General features: G+C 40.8%; 1 protein-coding gene and 1 long non-coding RNA gene across 3 annotated transcripts in view; one reads left to right on the top strand and one right to left on the bottom strand.

The window, feature by feature from the left end:
• bahd1 (bromo adjacent homology domain containing 1) overlaps positions 1-18,753 on the bottom strand; it is a 42,056-nt gene extending 23,303 nt beyond the window's left edge. For both annotated transcript variants that reach the window (XM_046308975.1, XM_046308977.1), the window contains exon 1: positions 18,633-18,753. The gene's annotated coding sequence lies outside the window, so the exon portion shown is untranslated. The remainder of the gene's footprint in view (positions 1-18,632) is intronic.
• LOC124001852 lies at positions 18,352-20,285 on the top strand. Its single transcript, XR_006832866.1, has 3 exons — positions 18,352-18,641; positions 18,914-19,009; positions 19,798-20,285. It is a non-coding gene; the product is annotated as an uncharacterized LOC124001852 (long non-coding RNA).
• The last annotated feature ends 2,423 nt before the right edge of the window (positions 20,286-22,708 follow it).

Below are 22,708 nucleotides of genomic sequence, written 5' to 3'. Positions count from 1 at the left end.
GTTGTCAAGGGAAATTTATGGAGTAAAAAGTACATTATTTTCTTTAGGAATGTTGCGGACAAGTAAAAGATGTATAAAAAAAATATGAATAGTAAAGTAAAGTACATTTACTCCCAAAAAACTATTTACTGTAAGTAGTATTTTAAAGTATTTTTTACTTAAGTACTTTACACCACTGAAAACCTCCTCAGCAAAAAATGTCTGAATGATTTTCAGATTTCTTGAGTTAAAACTTTGATTCATTCTGACTATTTTGAGGAAGTGATACTGGCTTTGTTACTATGGTGACTAATCGGGGACAAACATCAGTAACTGCCACATCGAACCGCATCCCAAAGACTGAAATGAAGTTTTTCTTAATGAGCAATAGAGAAACACATGCGGAATAGGTACATTCAGTTGCTCTTTAAGCTCCACATGGAAGAAAATGGACTGAAACCGCGAGGGACTACAATTCAACATGGATATTTCCAATAAGAAACTTTCATTTTTATTTTCTGTTGAAAAACCTTTTCCATTGCGTACATTAATGAATGCAAACCAGGTGCCATGAGAAAAAAATGGTAATTTAGCATCCCTTTGAAACAGTGGTGTAAAGTACTTAAGTAAAAAATACTTTAATGATGTACTACTTAAGTAGTTTTTGGGGGTATCTGTACTTTCCTATTAATATGTTTGACTACTTTTACTTTTACTTCACTACATTCCTAAAGCGAATTATGTACTTCTTATTCCATAAATTTTCCCTGACAACCAAAAGTACTCGTTACATTTTGAACGCTTAGCAGAACAGAAAATGATCCAATTCACACACTTATCAGGAGAACATCACTTATCATCCCCACTGCCTTTGATCTGCCGGACTCACTAAACACAAATGCTTTTGTTTGTAAACGAAGTCTGAATTTTGGAGTGTAACCCTGGCTATCCAGGGTTTAAAAAAAGAAATGTTTTTAAATGTACCGGTGGTTTGCTTGATAGAAGGACTTTTTATTATTATTCATTACTTTTACTTTTGATACTTAAGTATATTTAAAACCAAATACTTTTACTCAAGTAGTATTTTACTGGGTGACTTTCACTTTCACTTGAGTCATTTTCTATTAAGGTATCTTTACTTTTACTCAAGTATAACAATTGAGTACTTTTTCCACCACTGCTTTGAAACAACTTTCATGATAACTATAAAGCAGGATAGAGAGAGAGAGATACACATGATACCAATTTGAGAAGTTTACAAAAGCTTCAAAATCAGTTAATAAAGTACAGTAGTGTAGTTACTACATCCAAAGTTATTTACCATTAATATTGGCGCAGTATGTCAGGTGGACAGAAGACGTACACAAACTTCAAACTGTTTGATGCTTGCCATGAACTCAACAGGCAGCAAATGTGAACATTCATTTGTACACATTCATGTGCACAGATTTGTAGATGACAGTTCACAACCTCTGTTCAGATAGGAGATGACACAGGAAGTCTAGTTAGCTTCAGCTCATCTTCAAAGAGCAGGGCAAGATGCCAGGGACAGTGACAGATGGAGCTGAGAGAGTGAGCAAGTAACAAGAGACTTGAAACTAACCACTGTGTTGGGAGTGTGTGTGTTTTAGATCTCATCACATCAACTCACATGGACATTTTCCAGTTCCAAGCTGGCCCTTAGTTGACAGCTTTTCTACGCCAGTATATAAAAGGTTGACATGCCTCTCAAAAACCATCAGGAACAATGGACCTCTGACTAGTAGGGTCTTTCTGAAGATCTGAAGTGGGGAGATGCCCAATTTAATTCATCTGTCACTTTGAAGGACACTTTATGCCATGTGCTCTGTGCTTTTCAGTGGAAGATAAGAGACATACAAAACCCCTCGGGGTGACAGCGGCTGACTCCTAAAACAGGAGTTACTGTCCCTCACCTTGTAAATACTCAAGTGTGATGAGAGAAGCCAGGGAGCCCTTCAAATCTATTGCAGCTGTGGATCCACCAACAGACCAGTACATTTCACAGCTGTGGATCCACCAACAGACCAGTACATTTCACAGCTGTGGATCCACCAACAGACCAGTACATTTCACAGCTGTGGATCCACCAACAGACCAGTACATTTCACAGCTGTGGATCCCACCAACAGACCAGTACATTTCACAGCTGTGGATCCCACCAACAGACCAGTACATTTCACAGCTGTGGATCCACCAACAGACCAGTACATTTCACAGCTGTGGATCCACCAACAGACCAGTACATTTCACAGCTGTGGATCCCACCAACAGACCAGTACATTTCACAGCTGTGGATCCACCAACAGACCAGTACATTTCACAGCTGTGGATCCCACCAACAGACCATTACATTTCACAGCTGTGGATCCACCAACAGACCAGTACATTTCACAGCTGTGGATAGGCTTGATTACCAACAACGACGAGACGGCCTACAGGGAGGAGGTGAGGGCCCTCGGAGTGTGGTGTCAGGAAAATAACCTCACACTCAACGTCAACAAAACTAAGGAGATGATTGTGGACTTCAGGAAACAGCAGAGGGAACACCCCCCTATCCACATCGATGGAACAGTAGTGGAGAGGGTAGCTAGTTTTAAGTTCCTCGGCATACACATCACAGACAAACTGAATTGGTCCACTCACACTGACAGCGTCGTGAAGAAGGCGCAGCAGCGCCTATTCAACCTCAGGAGGCTGAAGAAATTCGGCTTGTCACCAAAATCACTCACAAACTTCTACAGATGCACAATCGAGAGCATCCTGGCGGGCTGTATCACCGCCTGGTACGGCAACTGCTCCGCCCTCAACCGTAAGGCTCTCCAGAGGGTAGTGAGGACTGCACAACGCATCACCGGGGGCAAATTACCTGCCCTCCAGGACACCTACACCACCCGTTGTTACAGGAAGGCCATAAAGATCATCAAGGACATCAACCACCCGAACCACTGCCTATTCACCCCGCTATCATCCAGAAGGCAAGGTCAGTACAGGTGCATCAAAGCTGGGACCGAGAGACTGAAAAACAGTTTCTATCTCAAGGCCATCAGACTGTTAAACAGCCACCACTAACATTGAGTGGCTGCTGCCAACACACTGTCATTGACACTGACCCAACTCCAGCCATTTTAATAATGGGAATTGATGGGAAATTATGTAAATATATCACTAGCCACTTTAAACAATGCTACCTTATATAATGTTACTTACCCTGCATTATTCATCTCATATGCATATGTATATACTGTACTCTACATCATCGACTGCATCCTTATGTAACACATGTATCACTAGCCACTTTAACTATGCCACTTTGTTTACTTTGTCTACACACTCATCTCATATGTATATACTGTACTCGATACCATCTACTGTATGCTGCTCTGTACCATCACTCATTCATATATCCTTATGTACATGTTCCTTATCCCCTTACACTGTGTATAAGACAGTAGTTTTGGAATTGTTAGTTAGATTACTTGTTGGTTATCACTGCATTGTCGGAACTAGAAGCACAAGCATTTCGCTACACTCGCATTTAACATCTGCTAACCATGTGTATGTGACAAATACAATTTGATTTGATTTGATTTGATCCACCAACAGACCAGTACATTTCACAGCTGTGGATCCACCAACAGACCAGTACATTTCACAGCTGTGGATCCACCAACAGACCAGTACATTTCACAGCTGTGGATCCACCAACAGCTGACGTTGGTTTGGTTTCAGTGGCCGTTTTCCCTCGAAACAGACCAGTACATTTCACAGCTGTGGATCCACCAACAGCTGACGTTGGTTTGTTTCAGTGGCCGTTTTCCCTCGAAACAGACCAGTACATTTCACAGCTGTGGATCCACCAACAGACCAGTACATTTCACAGCTGTGGATCCACCAACAGCTGACGTTGGTTTGGTTTCAGTGGCCGTTTTCCCTCGAAACAGACCAGTACATTTCACACCTGTGGATCCACCAACAGCTGACGTTGGTTGGTTTCAGTGGCCGTTTTCCCTCGAAACAGACCAGTACATTTCACAGCTGTGGCATTTGTCTTAATTCCAAGTAGTGGCTGATGTGTTTGAGGATTGTAGCATGGCCATATGAAACAAGTTCTCATCAACATTAGAGCAAGTTTAAGAACTGACAGCTTTGCATGTAACTTGAATGTAAATTGAATGTACAATTGTGCAAAGCTCGCCTTGCAATGCAGCTGAAGTAACATAGCTAGCTAACCATTTACTTGCTTACTTTGTAGTGGAGGATAAAAATAACTGTATGCCTATGGATGTGTAGCTAGCTATAGTATGTAGCTGATCTGTGTATGGACCCTACAACGTTTGGTATGAATATTAGTTCAGAACCCATCTGTGAACCTCAGCTATCATAGTGACTGGGGTGGCAGGGTAGCCTAGTGGTTAGTGTTGGACTAGTAACAGAAAGGTTGCAAGTTCAAATCCCCAAGCTGACAAGGTACAAATCTGTCGTTCTGCCCCTGAACTAGTTCCCAGGCAGTCATTGAAAATAAGAATTTGTTCTTAACTGACTAAAATAAAATTGTATCAACTTAAAGTCTGAGTGGCATTAAGGAAGCCAATAAGTTGGGAGTAGAATATAATCAACTTTATTGTGCCAAGGATGCACATGTACTGTAGTTATTACCACGCATGAGATTCCCACATTGTAGCGTGTACAATGAATATATTCACTGATCATGTACTCTTCCTTGGCAAATAAAGGTGCGGTTCAGGTATGAATCTCTGAGACATTGTTCTTCAGTCCATTATTTTAATGATGCTGTGTCTGTTTTGACTGGAGTGATGCTTAGAATTCCATAAAAAAATGTATCCCTTTTATTTTACCACTACAATCTGTTCATCGGGCGAAACTGGAAAAAAACAACTTGTGTAGGAGGTAAACATCCACACCTCGATGGTGTCAACTGTGCTTATGTCTGCGTAATGAAAAAATAAAAGCTTCCGACGTTTTCTAGTCTAGTGATCGATGACAAACGAGCTCGCTGCCCAGAGTTACATAATTACAAAGAGGAGATTCTCCTGATTAAAATGGTGCCCATGTAACAGTTCTGCTTCCGTCCCTCTCCTCTCCCCTACCTGGGCTCGAACCAGGGACCATCTGCAGACATAGACAACAGCCACCCTCGAAGCATCATTATCCATCTCTCCACAAAAGCCATGGCCCTTGCAGAGTAAGGGGAACAACTAGTTCAGAGCGAGTGACGTCACCAATTGAAACGCTATTGGCTCGCACCCCGCTAACTAACTAGCCATTTCACACCAGCTACACCCGATTTGAAAAACATCTAAATATACACATTGCGAGATATTTGGTGAAAGACAGACATGCCTACATTTTCCTGATTGGAAACAATGGGAAGACCGCAGAGCTCCAATATTATTTTATTTGTTTACATTTTAACTACAAAACAACGTGAGCAGGTCTCATTGCCAACAATAGCGAAGCAGGAATTGTGACGTTGAACAATAAGTTGGGAATAGAACGTTCGGAAGATGAGTTGGTGCCACGGTGCTCAATAGAGCTAATAGGAGATGGCAGGGTGAAAAATACACTAAAATAAGGTATTTCGCGATTACTTCAAAAACGACGGCAAGCAGCTGAAAATATGATCATATTATGAAACTGGGCTCCGCGGCGGATGCAATGAAGTAGTTTTTATCAGAAAATAACATTGTTAAAAATGTAATGTGTCCAGCCTACTATCTACACGGATTTCAGAGCACTCTCGTCTGAGTGTACCAGAGCGCAGAATAATTACTTTACAAGCACTCAACACTTACTGACACCGGTCATATTCAACGTCAGAAAAATATGTAATTCAATTGTTTCCAGCAGCACATTTACAGTCACCAACGCACTGGTCTGCTAGGGCAAGTAAAATGGTCAGAATTGTCTCATTTGTGTCTGGAAGTAGCTAGCCAATGTTAGCTTGGGTACTTGACTGCCATTGTAAGGCCAGAACCCTCAAAGGAACCCTAGTCCCCGGCCCGAAAGTCCAGTGTGCGAAACGGTCTGAATTTACAAACGGACAATTTTTCTCTTAATGGAAACACCATAATATTAATCTAATTAATTAAGCCAAATTTATTAAAATCAATCCCATATACTATGTAATTACAAAAAAGGTTTTAAATTATCTGGTAATGTCAATACAGAATACCATCAAATGCTTCTCAAAGATGCCCTCTGGTGGTCAAACTAGCAATAACTTGCAGTAACAGAAGAAATGGCTGAGAATTAAATGACGTGCCACAGAATGCTGCAGCAGCATGCAGGGTGTGCCGCAGTCTGCGCAACTTTTAAAAGGAGGAACCACTGTACATGCTCGTCGTCCTCACCAGGGTCTTGACCTGACTGCAATTCGGCATGGTAACTAACTTCCGTGGGCAAATGCTCACCTTCCATGGCCACTGGCATGCTGGAGAAGTCTGCTCTTCACAGATGAAACCCTGGTTTCAACTGTACCGGCCAGACAGGCTGTATGGTGTCGTGTGGGCAAACTGTTGCATGTTGTGTTTATATATATATTTTCAGCGCAACACAATAAATAGGAACGAGCTGTCAGTGCTTTACTACTGTAGGGCTTGGAACTAATAGGAACAGTAAAGGTCAAGCTATTTCAGATATTGATAAAAGTGAATGAGAATCATCAAGATTGAAATTGATTAAAATAAAATAATAAAAAAACACATTCCCCTAAACTGATGGCGTGATCGAAGAAAAAGGATGAGAATAAATAAGCAAAAAGATAAATTAACGATGGCTTTAGTCTGTTTTTTTTAGTGCCACTACCAGTGAGAACAACAGTGTATTCAGTGAAACGCTCAGAACTTCATAGATTACTCAGTCATATGATTGCCAGTCAGTCATATCATTGCCAGTTTAGTCACATCGGTTTTACACAAGATTTGATTTGACTACATTTCTCTCTGGACGTTCTGTAATGCTGCACCCTTTGGAACAGACCCCGATGCTGGGCATCCATGTGACCCATCTGCATCCAGCTCTGGCTGTTACACAGGCAGCCCAATTCTGATATTTTGTCAATTGTTGGCAAAAGAGCTGACCTGATTGCTCAAAAGACCATTTAGTGGAATTCAGACAGAAAACATCACGTATTCATTTAACCACTTACTGGAAAGTAAATGACAATTACATTAGGTTGGCAATATCAAATCAAATGTATTTTGTGTGAATCTTTTTATTTATTTTATCTTTATTTAACCAGGTAGGCAAGTTGAGAACAAGTTCTAAGTGTGCGTTCTCTAATTCTCTCCTTCTCTTTCTTTCTCTCTCTCTCTCGGAGGACCTGAGCCCCAGGACTACCTGACATGATGACTCCTTGCTGTCCCCAGTCCACCTGACCGTGCTGCTGCTCCAGTTTCAACTGTTCTGCCTTATTATTATTCGACCATGCTGGTCATTTATGAACATTTGAACATCTTGGCCATGTTCTGTTATAATCTCCACCCGGTACAGCCAGAAGAGGACTGGCCACCCCACATAGCCTGGTTCCTCTCTAGGTTTTGGCCTTTCTAGGGAGTTTTTCCTAGTCACCGTGCTTCTACATCTGCATTGCTTGCTGTTTGGGGTTTTAGGCTGGGTTTCTGTACAGCACTTTGAGATATCAGCTGATGTACGAAGGGCTATAAAAATACATTTGATTTGATTTATATAGCCCTTTGTACATCAGCTGATATCTCAGTGCTGTACAGAAACCCAGCCTAAAACCCCAAACAGCAAACAATGCAGGTGGCAATGCAATACATTGGCATTAGGCTCTGCAGCTTCAGGGTAGCTCACTGCCATAGCAAAGCTCAACAATTACAAAAGCATAGCCCAAACAGGTGGAGGCTGGGGTGGGAATTCAGAAAAACAGACACGCATGGTGATGGCGAGTAACACATGTTACAGCAACAGCATGTCACCAAGAACCACCAGCGCATTGTGGCCATCAGAGGATGTGAATCTAACTACATAGACCACCATGTTAAGGTAGGGTGATGAATGTAACTACATAGACCACCATGTTAAGGTAGGGTGATGAATCTAACTACATAGACCACCATGTTAAGGTAGGGTGATGAATATAACTACATAGACCACCATGTTAAGGTAGGGTGATGAATATAACTACATAGACCACCATGTTAAGGTAGGGTGATGAATATAACTACATAGACCACCATGTTAAGGTAGGGTGATGAATATAACTACATAGACCACCATGTTAAGGTAGGGTGATGAATATAACTACATAGACCACCATGTTAAGGTAGGGTGATGAATATAACTACATAGACCACCATGTTAAGCTAGGGTGATGAATGTAACTACATAGACCACCATGTTAAGCTATTGTGATGAATCTAACTACATAGACCACCATGTTAAGGTAGGGTGATGAATGTAACTACATAGACCACCATGTTAAGGTAGGGTGATGAATATAACTACATAGACCTCCATGTTAAGGTAGGGTGATGAATCTAACTAAATAGACCTCCATGTTATTACGGTAGGGTGATGAATATAACTACATAGACCTCCATGTTAAGCTATTGTGATGAATCTAACTACATAGACCTCCATGTTAAGCTAGTGTGATGAATCTAATTGGTGCAACATCAGCTGATGAAACTGGGGTTTCCTGTCTGACCTGGCTTTGCTTCATAAAGATCAGAACTGGGCTGCCTGTGTAAACTCAGGCTCTGCTACCTCGGCTATTAAGTTAGGGGCCAACGATCGTCCACAAAACAATCACTTAGGGTAAGGTCAGAGGTAAGGCATATTTTATGGCTTCCATCTGCTCAGTAATCAAAACAAAACCATTCTTGTTGCTCCAGTGTACAACTGTACAATATTGCATCTGATGTCCAAAGGCCAAAGAGCACTTTTCCACATAAACTCTTATTACTATCCAAGTGCCCAGATTCTTCTGCTTTTTCATGAATTGCATATTTAAAAGAGGATTTATTAATTCAGAATAAAGAGAGTGTCAAAGCAGGCAGTGCAAGTAACCAGCAGGGCACTTTGTGGAAGAGGACTTCCTGTATGGCTTTATGCTTCCATTCACTTTGTGGAAGAGGACTTCCTGTATGGCTTTATGCTTCCATTCATGGTTCATTACACATAGGCTCTGACATTTCTGGAGGCTACTGCAAAGTGACCTCTTGTCACAGCCTTCACATAACCGATTCGCAACATTTCATTAAAAGGGGCAATTAAAAAATAAAGAGGCCACCCCGCCACCTTTTTGGTTGAACTTCTAATGGATGGAGCTGGAAAAATGTAACCACTCGCAAATTCATAGACGGGGGCTATGGATGCAAGGACAGACCATCCGTGAGATCAGAATTATAGCTTTAACCATGTTAAGGCTATAGAGTGTTTGTTTACAATTACATTGTATCCAAAACAATTGAGTAAAACAAGCTTATATTTTGGGTTCTGATGGTCTTAGTTTATTTTAAAGAAGGTTCAATGCAGATGATTTTTTCTCAATATCAAATCCTTACTGGGTAACAATGAAGTACCTGTGATTGTTTTCAATTGAAATGGTCAAGAATGAACAGAAATGTAGCTAGGACTGTCTGTGAGTGGTCTGAGTGGGAAGGGGAAAACTGAAAACTAGCAGTTACTGGCAACGTAGCCTAGTGGTTAGAGCGTTGGACTAGTAACCGGAAGGTTGCGAGTTCAAACCCCCGAGCTCACAAGGTACAAACCTGTCGTTCTGCCCCTGAACAGGCAGTTAACCCACTGTTCCCAGGCCGTCATTGAAAATAAGAATTTGTTCTTAACGGACTTGCCTGGTTAAATAAAGGTAAAATAATATATATATTTTTTTTAATTAAAAGAGAGAATTGGAACTCTTTCTCATTGATCTATTAACTAAATTTACCACCTGGCTAAAACTCAATCCCAACAAAACAGGATACAATTTTGAGCGTTCATTCCAAACAACTCCTACACTAAAAGGGCATTATCTGAATTTTCATAATTTCACAGTTCTATTCCAATCTCATAGTGTGGAAACATATAAAAACACAGGAAAATTACATTTTTTGGACTGCACTGGGCATTTAAGTTCATGAGGCATTTACAAGTTATATTCTTCAACAATCAATGAGTTTATGTCACGAATTTAAAAGAAGAAAAAATGGATGCAAGTTACAGATTGTTACAGCAAACATGTTTTGTAATACAGTGCATTCGGAAGGTATTCAGACCCCTTAACCTTATAAAACTAATTAAGTTACTTTTTTCCTCAATGTGCACACACACACACACACACACACACACACACACACACACACACACACACACACACACACACAGGTTCTGAAATGTTTGCTAATTTATTAAAAAATAAAAAACGGAAATATGACATTTACAGTTAAAGTCGGAAGTTTACATACACCTTAGCCAACTACATTTAAACTCGGTTATTCACAATTCCTGACATTTAATCCTAGTAAACATTCCCAGATAGGATCACCACTTTAGTTTAAGAATGAGAATAAGAATAATAGAGAGAATGATTTATTTCAGATTTTATTTCTTTCATCACATTTCCAGTGGGTCATACGTTGACATACACTCAATTAGTATTTGGTAGCATTGCCTTGAACATTTTTAACTTGGTCAAATGTTTTGGGTAGCCTTCCACAAGCTTCCCACAATAAGTTGGGTGAATTTTGACCCATTCCTCCTGAGAGAGCTGGTGTAACTGAGTCAGGTTTGTTGGATCCTTGCTCACAAATACTTTTTTTCAGTTCTGCCCACAAATGTTGTATAGGATTGAGGTCAGGGCTTTGTGATGGCCACTCCAATACCTTGACTTTGTTGTCCTTAAGCCATTTTGCCACAACTTTGGAAGTATGCTTGGGGTCATTGTCCATTTGGAAGACCTACTGGCGACCAAGCTTTAACTTCCTGACTGATGTCTTGAAATGTTGCTTCAATATATCCACATCATTTTCCTGCTTCATGATGCTATGTATTTTGTGAAGTGCACCAGTCCCTCCTGCAGCAAAGCACCCCCACAACATGAGGCTGCCACCCCCGTGCTTCACGGTTGGGATAGTGTTCTTCGGCTTGCAAGCCTCCCCCTTTTTCCTCCAAACATAACGATGGTCATTATGGCCAAACAGTTCTAATTTCTTTTCATCAGACCAGAGAACATTTCTCAAAAAAGTACAATCTTTGTCCCCATGTGCAATGCAAACAGTATTCTGGCTTTTTTATGGCGGTTTTGGAGCAGTGGCTTCTTCCTTGCTGAGCGGCCTTTCAGGTTATGTTGATATAGGACTTGTTTTACTGTGGATATAGATACTTTTGTACCTGTTTCCTCCAGCATCTTTACAAGGTCCTTTGCTGTTGTTCTGGGATTGATTTGCACTTTCTGCACCAAAGTACATTCATCTCTAGGAGACAGAACGCGCCTCCTTCCTGAGTGGTATGACGACTGCGTGGTCCCATGGTGTTTATACTTGCGTAAGATTGTGTGTACAGATGAACGTGGTACCTTCAGGTGTTTGGAAATTGCTCCCAAGGATGAACCAGACTTGTGGTGGTCTACAATTTTTTCTGAGGTCTTGTCTGATTTCTTTCGATTTTCCCAAGATGTCAAGCAAAGTGGCACTGAGTTTGAAGGTAGGCCTAGAAATACATCCACAGGTACACCTCTAATTGACTCAAATTATGTCAATTAGCCTATCAGAAGCTTCTAAAGCCATGACATTATTTTCTGGAGTTTTCCAAGCTGTTTAAAGGCACAGTCAACTTAATGCAATTGTGATACAGTTAATTTTAAGTGAAATGATCTGCCTGTAAACAATTGTTGGAAAAATTGTGTGTCATGCACACAGTAGATGTCCGAACTGACTTGCCAAAACTATAGTTTGTAAACAAGAAATTTGTGGAGTGGTTGAAATACAAGTTTTAATGACTCCAACCTAAGTCTACGTAAACTTCCGACTTCAACTGTACACAAGAATTCAGACCCTTTCCTGTGTACTTTTTGAACCACCTTTGGCAGCGATTACAGCCTCGAGTCTTCTTGGATATGACGCTACAAGCTGGGCACACCTGTATTTGGAGAGTTTCTCCTATTATTCTCTACAGATCCTCTCAAGCTCTGTCAGGTTAGATGGGGAGCATCGCTGCACAGCTATTTTCAGGTCTCTCTAGAGATGTTCGATCAGGTTCAAGTCCGGGCTCTGGCTGGGCCACTCAAGGACATTCAGAGACTTGTCCCGAAGTCACTCCTACATTGTCTTGTGCATAGGGTCATTGTCCTGTTTGAAGGTGAACCTTCTCCCCAGTCTGAGATCCTGAGTGCTCTGGAGTAGGTTTTCATCAAAGATCTCTCTGTATTTTGCTATGTTCATCTTTCCCTCGATCCTGACTAGTCTCCCAGTTCCTGCCGCTGAAAAACATCCCCACAGCATGCTGCCACCACCATGCTACACCGTAGGGACCACCCTGATCAATCCCATTCTCCACTGACTGCTTAGTTTGGCCAGGCAGCCAGCTCTAGGAAGAGTCATGTTGGTTCCAAACTACTTCCATTTAAGAATGATGGAGGCCACTGTGTTCTTTGGGGACCTTCAATGCTGCAGACATTTTTTGGTACCCTCCCCCAGATCTGTGCCTCGGCACAATCTTGTCTCGGAGCTCTACAGACAATTCCTTCGACCTCATGGCTTGGTTTTTGCTTTGACATGCACTGTCAACTGTGGGACCTTATATAGACAGGTGTGGGCCTTTCCAAATCATGTCCAATCAATTGAATTTACCACAGGTGGACTCCAATCAAGTTGTAGAAACATCTCAAGGATGATCAAAGGAAACAGGATGCACCTGCAAGCTGTCTGAATACTTTCCGAAGGCATTGTACAGTGTAGCCTACCAGCTCTATAAAATCTGTGATTCAACATTTTTCTCCAAAAACCTTCCCAATTAAATGACTGCAAAGTAGGCCTAACTGGCAGAATGATATCATGATGATTTGTATCAATAGGGTGCACATTTGTTTTGCATACTCTGCCATCACATGTGCAATACACTGCTAGCCTAACACAAATGTACTGTGACATCCTTTCAATGTGGCTGTCCAACACCTGACACCAATACAATGGATTAGGGGGTGGTACCCTGAATGGGACTTAAATCCTGGTCCCTGTGACTGTCATTATAAAACCATTATACTGTCACAATCTTCGCTATATGAGTCATGATGAGGGTGGCAGGTAGCATAGCGGTTAAGAGTGTTGGGTCAATAACCGAAAGGTCGCTGGTTAGAATCCCAAGTTGATGTGTCTTCAAGTACGTAGGGAACAGTGTAGCAAACTTTGCTATATGAGCCACGTTACAATTCCCTTTCACGCCAGAGACCAGAGTTTTATTCCACACCCCACCGTTCGCTACAATACCAAAAGGCTAACATCTCTTGGTGAGGTTGCTAGGTGTTGTACAAAGGTTGTTTAATATCATTAAAAGGGTTACATTTTTTGGGGGGGTATTATTTATTTTTTCCAGCTGGCTCACCTCACTAAATGACATTTGTATGGCGTCAGGGCCAATAAATGATCCTACCTAGACTAGCTTACAACACCGCAATGCAATCAATATATGCATTATTGTTTTCAAGTGAGTACAATTGTACTCTAGGCTGTAAACTGGGGTGAAAATGTCATTTGAATAATGGCAGAAAAAGCCTTGTTATTTGGATCAGTTGTGTGTCTACTATCAATAGAGAAGGTCTAGAAATGGCACAGTCTAGTAGTCTGGCTGCATTTTTACTTCTGATACCGATGCGCTGTCTGGTGCCGATCATCATTATCCCAAATCATCTACACTGAACAAAAATAAATGCAACCTGCAACAATTTCAAATAGTTTACTGAGTTACAGTTCAGGAAAATCTATTTAAATTAATTCATTAAGCCATAATCTATGGATTTCACATGACTGGACAAGGTCGCAGCCACAGGTGTGCTTGGGAGGACATAGGCCCACACAATGGGGAGCCAGGCTCAGCCAATCAGAATGAGGGGGTGTTTTATTTCAGCTCATGAAAAATGGGACCAACACTTTACATGTTGCGTTAATATTTTTGTTCCGTGTATAACGATGTGTGCCCAATGCCACACCTCATCTCTGATTCTTCGCTGTGCGCGCAATATCAAGTGCGCCTATCAGCTATTTAGTGTAGTCTCAATCAAATGATCTATAGCTTATAGGCTATGAAGTGCATGCTGGGAGAAGCACAGAGCAAAGTTATATTTTCAAGATACAATAAATAAAACTAGGCTGCATTACACACGGCAATGGATATTCCAACCAAAGAGGTGGAACTACAACCTTCTATAGCCAAGGAGACAAAAAAATTGACTTTGTTTGGGAAGTAATCTAATTCTGTCACTATCAATTGATTAAGCTATTCACTTTCTGTGCAATAGAAGGTGTTTAAACCCAGACAGCTTTCAGGGAAACACTTGTGACCTTCTCTCGTTGGGTTAAGCAACGGAAGAGTAGTCAGCAGTTTAAAGCTTACATTTTTTTTGTGTCGGTTGGCCTACTCTGTCTGGGGTGAAAAGGGTAAACCTAACTTTTGAAAGTACCATGCTCAGATTCCTAATGACTTCTCAGATTTTATTATATCCAAACGGGGACAGTTTCGTTGCAAACAAGACACACAGATTTGGCATTAGAGAAATATGATCAAATGAACACATAGGCTATCTCTGTCCATTCTTAGCCTGTAATTTCAGTAACTGTTTCTATAACTGCATATCTAAAGCTGTGGTCTGTCCAGGAAGTGAGGGTAAACGGTACGCATGTTCTCTGCTATCCTCTTTATGTTTAATTATTATTTTGGGTATAGGAGGGTCTTTTTTAAAACTTTTTTTTTACATTCAGGGATTGTTTAGGTAAAATATATTTTGCTGAAGGGAGGGCCATCCATTTTCATTTAAGAGAAGTACGATTTTCTCCATGAAACCCTTGTTATAAATAGTGTTCACTCCCTTAAAACAATGTACAGCAGTGAAGGCTCCTCAGGGGAAGAAAGGGATGACCATCCCACTTGGTGAATTTCATAAAAATTGTGAAACATTAAAAAGTTCTCCTTTTTAGATAAAACTACACTAAACATCACCAAATAACTTAGTAACACACACTGTTTTGCAATGAATGTCGACAGTAGCCTCAACAGTACTCTCTGGGGTAGAATCATGGTGTAGCCAGAGGACAGCTATTTTCCATCCTAACCCATCCTCTGGGTACATTGACTTCAATACAAAACCTAGGAGGCTCATGGTTCTCACCCGCTTCCATTGACTTACACAGTAATTATGACGAATTCCGGAGGACGCCCTCCAACCCAGCAGCATGAACTGACATATTGTCAACCCAATCAAAGGATCAGAGAATTAATCTAGTACCGAAAGCATAAGCTACAGGTAGCTAACAATGCATAAAATGTGGTGAGTAGCTGACTCAAAAGAGAGAAATAAAATAGTTGAACAACTTAATTTCTTCAAGTTAAGGAGATGAGAGAGAGAGATATATTTGGTTGTAATCTCATTCACTTTAGCTAATTTAGCCTACTCAAACATCCAGCTCAAACAGAGAGGCATGCTATTAGTGTTAGCTAGGCTATCCAACACTGGAACTCTTCCAAGTCAAGCTTCCTGTTTATGAATTTACAGCCACGGCGGTGTAACTGATAAACTGCTTGCTGTACACTGTACTGCGTGATTGTAGCGGGTTTACTAAGGTGTTAGTTCTAGTAGCTATGTTGACTATGACATTTGCTAATATGGTGACAATGATGTAGGCTAAGTGTAGCGGTTTGCGGTTATGGTATGAAGGTTTGCCTTAGAAACGTTTTTTTTTTGCCTGGTCACAGACAGCTGTTGTGTTGTGCAGAACAGCGTAGGGAAAAGGCGAGAGGAGAAGAGTGCGTAGATGCAAGAAGGAATTATACAACAAGAAAAGTGATGATGCTGTTTGTCTGCTATGAAAGTGAACGGTTTGTGCAGGTGATCAGAGATGTAATTCAATCCGCCGATTCTGTAGAAAAAAAAACATCTTAAACGAAATGAAATGGGGGAAAAACCTACCTGAATTATTCGAATAGAAACTCTCGTTTGCAACTGTTTGGACAAATGATTACACCCGAGATCAACTAGATGCAGGCAAGAGTGTGCCTACATTATAAATCTCATGACAGGTATATGGAAAATTTGAGTATCATGTAGTAACTAGCCTATAACCTATTGGTGTTACATTGAGCTGGGTGAATGGAATATGAATGACAGTCATCCAATATGCTGTAATAAAAATAAGGCAATGATCATTTAAAAAAAATATTAGTGTTCCTAAATCTTAAACAGCACTGACCGCCACACAGTAACTGTGTATTTTGCATTTGTGAAATGATTTTGATGTGATATATCAGTAAAAGGATTTGTTTCTAGAACCGTACCACAGTTGAGAATCGATTCAAATTTACTGTAGATGAGGTATTTAGCTGTTTTGGCTTCCAGAGCCAATTCGCCTTTAAACAGAACATATCAATTCCCTGGACTATACAGAGTAACGTTAGGCACCTTTAGTCCATTATTGGGCTAACCTTGACTGTTGCAAATGGTTTGATCTGTTATGGCAACAAGAAAATACATATGTTTTGGAGAATGACTTAATATAGCAACAACTTGTCAAGTAGTCTCATCGACTGTGACACGAGTTCAAAGCAGCTCAGTGTAAACAGATACAGTTGAAGTCAGAAGTTTAAATACACTTTAGGTTGGTGTCATTAAAACTCATTTTTCAACCACTCCACAAATGTCTTGTTAACAATCTATAGTTTTGGCAAGTCGGTTAGGACATCTTCTTTGTGCATGACACAAGTCATTTTTCCAACAATTGTTTACACTAAGTTGACTGTGCCTTTAAACAGCTTGGAAAATTCCCGAAAATGATGTCATGGCTTTAGAAGCTTCTGATAGGCTAATTGACATCATTTGAGTCAATTGGAGGTGTACCTGTGGATATATTTCAAGGCCTACCTTCAAACTCAGTGCCTCTTTGCTTGACATCATGGGAAAATCTAAAGAAATCAGACAGGACCTTAGAAAAAAATTGTAGACGTCCACAAATCTGGTTCATCCTTGGGAGCAATTTCCAAACACCTGAAGGTACCACGTTCATCTGTACACACAATAGTATGCAAGTATAAACACCATGGAACCACGCAGCCGTCATACCACTCAGGAAGGAGACGCGTTCCATCTTCTAGAGATGAACGTACTTTGGTGCAAAAAGTGCAAATCAATCTCAGAACAAAAGCAAAGGACCTTGTGAAGATGCTGGAGGAAACAGGTATAAAAGTATATATCCACAGTAAAACAAGTCCTATATTGACATAACCTGAAAGGCCACTCAGCAAGGAAGAAGCCACTGCTCCAAAACCGCCATAAAAAAGCCAGAATACGGTTTGCAACTGCACTTGGGGACAAAGATCGTACTTTTTGGAGAAATGTCCTCTGGTCTGATGAAACGAAAATAGAATTGTTTGGCCATAATTACCATCATTATGTTTGGAGGAAAAAGGGGGAGGCTTGCAAGCCGAAGAACACTATCCCAACCGTGAAGCACGGGGGTGGCAGCATCATGTTGTGTGGGTGCTTTGCTGCAGGACGGACTGGTGCACTTCACAAAATAGATGGCTTCATGAAGCAGGAAAATTGTGTAAATATTGAAGCAACATCAAGACATCGAATGGCTTAAGGACAACAAAGTCAAGGTATTGGAGTGGCCATCACGTCAATCCGATAGAAACTTTGAAAAGCATTTGCGAGCAAGGATCCTACAAACCGAACTCAGTTACACCAGCTCTGTCAGGAGGAATGGGCCAAAATTCACCCAACTTATTGTGGGAAGGTGGTGGAAGACTACCGAAAACGTTTGGCCAAGTTAAACAATTAAAGGAAATGCTACCAAATACTAATTGAGTGTATATAAACTTCTGACCCAGTTGGAATGTGATGAAAGAAATAAAAGCTGAAATAAATCACTAATATTATTCTGACATTTCACATTCTTAAAATAAACTGGTGATCCTAACTGATCCCTGATATGACAGGGAATTTTTACTAGGATTAAATGTCAGGAATTGTGAAGAACGGAGTTTAAATGTATTTGGCTAAGGTGTATGTAAACTTCCGATTTCAACTGTATGTGTCCATCCTCTAGCCTACTCCAAAGGGCTTGATGTCACTGGACTTTCTGTTCTCGCCAGCCACTCAAACTCCAGTCGTGGTAACTCCGCCCGAACACTGCGCATGAAGCGTCAAAAACAGCTGATTGCAGGAAAATCCCCCCAAAAAGTGCGATATTTATTAAGACATGTCAGGTGTATGAGACTCCGCATGTAGATATGAAACACGTATTGTACAGTTGCAAATGGATCTAGTTTCATCTAGTTACAGACCCTCAAACTGTGAGGCGGCTACGGATATCGACCTCAATAACACTAGTCACTGCCGTAACCATCGCCGGAGAAAGAAGATATGAAAGGAGAGCACTTACCTGCGGACGGTAGGCTACATGGACCTCGATTCACTTCGGGGTTTTTCTTTTCCTTTTTTAAAATATATATATTTTTTTACATAACATCGTCATCATCGTTTTTTAAATGTTGACGTATCACATGTTGCAAAAAACATGGAGTTTCTTAAAGGGCCATGGACATACAATATGGTGAATTCAGAAAAACTGGGACATCGTGAAAAGTGGGACAATTTAATCCTGACGTGTTTTATTTCTTAGTCTGACAATTGAAAATCACCACTGTTGTTGTTCCCTTGCAGAGGAACCACATGATCAAAATCACATCATTTAACTGTTGCGGCATAAAGGGGGTGATTACAAGCTTCTAACAGAGCGCTCACCCTGCGTAGCCCATGGTAAGATCAGTAACATAGCCTTTTTTCTGTTTTGATGTTACATTTATAAAAAGGTAAGAAATATTGCAAAAAATTGTGATGTAAATATGCATACTATGTACTGGAGCATCAAAATACAAAAGTTGCCAATATTATGTTTCAATTTTGTAATCCCGCATATGTTTAATGTAGGACAGCAAGGAGTAGCTAAAGTGGGACAGTCTTATAGGCTTTTCCAATGTAGGAAGGAGGTCCAGTTTACATTAGGGACCCTGTAATTAGATTAGACAGGGCTCTGGTTCTTGGAGTACTGCTATCTTGCACCAAGCAGAACTATAGCAGGGGGAATTTAGAAAAAGTGGGACACTTTGCATTTCCTGTCTTCTGTAACCTCTTTTGACATCTATGCAGCCTAACACGGGATGCATTTCTCAAATCTTCAATGTGTTTCCTAATCACACAAAATTGAATTATCATTACTATGAAGACCATCAGTACAATTAAGACCATCCCAGTTGATCTAACCTGCTGTCCAAGTTTTGTGGCCTATCTGGGGGAGTTGGACTGTTCATTAACGGTTGATAGGGTAGCACTTTTCCAGAGCAAAGAGCAGGGTGATTCATTTTGAGACTGTTGAGATTCAAACTGCCTTCAGCCATCTGGATCAGGCAGGGCTGAGTCATTTCATGAGAGCAGAGAGGTCAGAAATAGGAGTTGAAGGAGTAGTGGAAACAAGCTGACAATCCATGATTTGAGCACTTGCAAGTGGAACTTGAGTAATGGTAGCCAGTGTGCTTTCTCTGTTGCAGACTGCTGAGAGATGGACTTGGAGAAGGAGCTGGTCAAAGGCTTTTGTAATATGAGAGGAGAAGATAAAAGCTCAAAGGTGCCGAAGTGTAAGAGGGAGATAACATGGAGGAGGGAGAGACAACAATATGTCAAATGTGAAGTAATTGCTGTTTCTCCTTGCCACAAACACGATTTATATATTTTTTCAATCCTCTGCCTTTATTTTATTTTAAGTACATAAAATAAGTTTCACAAAATAATGTTTCTTTGAGCTATTGCCCCCCCCCCATCCCCAAATCATGAACCGAATTATTATAATTTTTAGGATAGCTGCTGACATGGCAAAAGCCCATATTACATTGCATACACAACTAAAGTAAACGAATGGCAAGCTACAAATCACCACATGGGGGCAAAAGTACACCAAATTCAGACTTTTACACCCATGTCATAAAATAGGCTATATTGTTAGTTCATTGAGTAGATGCAAGGGTTTTGCTTATTACAGTGTGGTAAAGCTAGGAAGTAGGAAGCTTAGACCAAAGGTCTCCTAAACTCAGTCCTGCACATTTAGGTTTTTGCTATAGCACTACACAGCTGATTAAAATAACCAACTCATCAAGCTTTGGTTATTTGAATCAGCTGTTTATTGCTAGGGCAAAAACCAAAATGTGTATCCAGGGGTGGCCCCAGGACCGAGTTTGGGATATTTGGTATTTTATTAGGATCCCCATTAGCTGTTGCAAAAGCAGCAGCTACTCTTCCTGGGGTCAACACAAACCATGGAACCATGGAACCAGAGTTGAATAATAGCTGGAAGATTGGATCAACTAGAAGGTTCATTTTGTTCGCAAAATGGACAATCTAGACGGAACTCAAATATAAACTCAACATGTAAATAAAAGATCCTACAATATTTCCATACGCACAAAAAGCCAATTTCTAATTTCTGTCAAATGGTGTGCACAAATCAAAGCACATGTATTTCTATAGCCCTTCTTACATCAGCTGATATCTCAAAGTGCTGTACAGAAACCCAGCTTAAAACCCCAAACAGCAAGCAATGCAGGTGTTGAAGCACGGTGGCTAGGAAAAGCTCCCTAGAAAGGCCAAAACCTAGGAAGAAACCTAGAGAGGAACCAGGCTATGAGGGGTGGCCAGTCCTCTTCTGGCTGTGCCGGTTGGAGATTATAACAGAACATGGCCATGATGTTCAAATGTTCATAAATGACCAGCATGGTCAAATAATAATAATCACAGTAGTTGTCGAGGGTGCAACAAGTCAGCACCTCAGGAGTAAATGTCAGTTGGCTTTTCATAGCTGATCATTAACAGTATCTCTACCGCTCCTGCTGTCTCTAGAGAGTTGAAAACAGCAGGTCTGGGACAGGTAGCACGTCTGGTGAACAGGTCAGTGTTCCATAGCCAGAGGCAGAACAGTTGAAACTGGAGCAGCAGCACGGCCAGGTGGACTGGGGACAGCAAGGAGTCATCATGCCAGGTAGTCCTGAGGCATGGTCCCAGGGCTCAGGTCCTCCGAGAGAGAGAAAGAAAGAAAGAAAGAAAGAAAGAGAGAATTAGAGAGAGCATACTTAAATCCACACAGGACACCGGATAAGACAAGAGAAGTACTCCAAATATAACAGACTGACTCTAGCCCCCCCCCCCCCCCGTCACAAACTACTGCAGCATAAATACTGGCTGCTGAGACAGGAGGGGTCAGGAGACACTGTGGCCCCATCTGATGATAACCCTGGATAGGGCCAAACAGGCAGGATATAACCCCACCCACTTTGCCAAAGCACAGCCCCCACAACACTAGAGGGATATCTTCAACCACCAACTTACCATCCTGAGACAAGGCAGAGTATAGCCCACAAAGATCTCCGCCACGGCACAACAAATTTGTTTGCATTCCTGTTAGTGAACATTTCTCCTTTGCCAAGATAATCTATCCACATGACAGGTGTGGCATATCAAGAAGATGATTGAATAGCATAATCATTGCACAGGTGCACCTTGTGCAGGGGACCATAACAGACCACTCTGTAATGTGCAGTTTTGTCACACAACACAATGCCACAGAGGTCTCAAGTTGAGGGAGTGTGCAATTGGCATGCTGACTGCAGGAATGTCCACCAGAGCTGTTGCCAGAGAATTGAATGTTAATTTCTTTACCGTAAGCCACCTCCATGTCATTTTAGAGAATTTGACATTTTGTTGCACGTTGTGTTTTAAAAAAATCAGTATATATATATATTACCGTAAAACACTAACTGGTGGTAGATTCGCATCCTACAATTGTGGACCTATTTCCTTTATTTTGGGCTTTCAAGAGGCACAGCCTATTGAATCATTGAATTTCAAAGAGAAAGTAACAAGTGCCATGATCAATTGGACCAATTGGACAGAGATTTTTTTTAAATGCTCCGAAGTTGAGAATATTAGCATCAGATCGAGAGATAAAACATTTGAACAGAATAATCAAATTTTTGAGAATTTAATTTCTGTACAGACAAAGTGCTACACTGAAAATAAATGTGGATTGTCAGTGGAGTATGAGACCTGACACATTTAGAATTAGAATTGAAGATAAATTCTATTTCTGTTTATACATGGAGTCCATGTACTGTGAAGCTACATTGTGATGCATAGGCCAGTTTTTGCTGTTAAATTATGCCTATGCAATCTTGCCTTTTTTCAAGGGCCAGAGTTATGTTGTTAGATGAGGATAAAAGTTTAAGTTATTTAGTAAAGTCTATCTATTGTAAATAATTAACTCAATGAAAGATTTGTTAAAATGAAAGATTTGTTGAAGGCCATCATCCTTCATTTTCCTACCCATCTAATTTTGTATTATTGTCAGTATACTGTAATTCAGCTTTTAACTGCAAATATATAGCCTACAAGATCAGCTCAAATAAACCTTAC

Source organism: Oncorhynchus gorbuscha, linkage group LG17, assembly GCF_021184085.1.
Source record: "Oncorhynchus gorbuscha isolate QuinsamMale2020 ecotype Even-year linkage group LG17, OgorEven_v1.0, whole genome shotgun sequence".
NCBI classification, from domain to species: Eukaryota; Metazoa; Chordata; class Actinopteri; order Salmoniformes; family Salmonidae; genus Oncorhynchus; species Oncorhynchus gorbuscha.
This window is presented reverse-complemented; position numbering and strand designations above follow the sequence as displayed.